We start from the raw sequence: 249 nt of genomic DNA on the forward strand, positions 1-249 counted from the left end.
GACATTCACCCCTCCTCCTGTGTCCAGGCGTTTCGTAACCTGGTCATAAAAAGAAACTAGATTGGTCAGGCACGATCTGCCTGCCACGAACCCGTGCTGGTTTCCCCTCAGCATAATTTGTCCTGCCGGGCTCTCACAAATGTGAGCCTTGATAATTTTTTCACAGACTTTACCAAGGATGGAGGTGAGACTGACTGGCCTATAGTTGCCCGGGTCCTCCTTCTTCCCCTTTTTGAAAATGGGGACCAC

The sequence above is a fragment of the Alligator sinensis genome, unplaced genomic scaffold, assembly GCF_000455745.1.
Source record: "Alligator sinensis unplaced genomic scaffold, ASM45574v1 scaffold421_1, whole genome shotgun sequence".
Lineage (NCBI taxonomy): Eukaryota > Metazoa > Chordata > Crocodylia > Alligatoridae > Alligator > Alligator sinensis.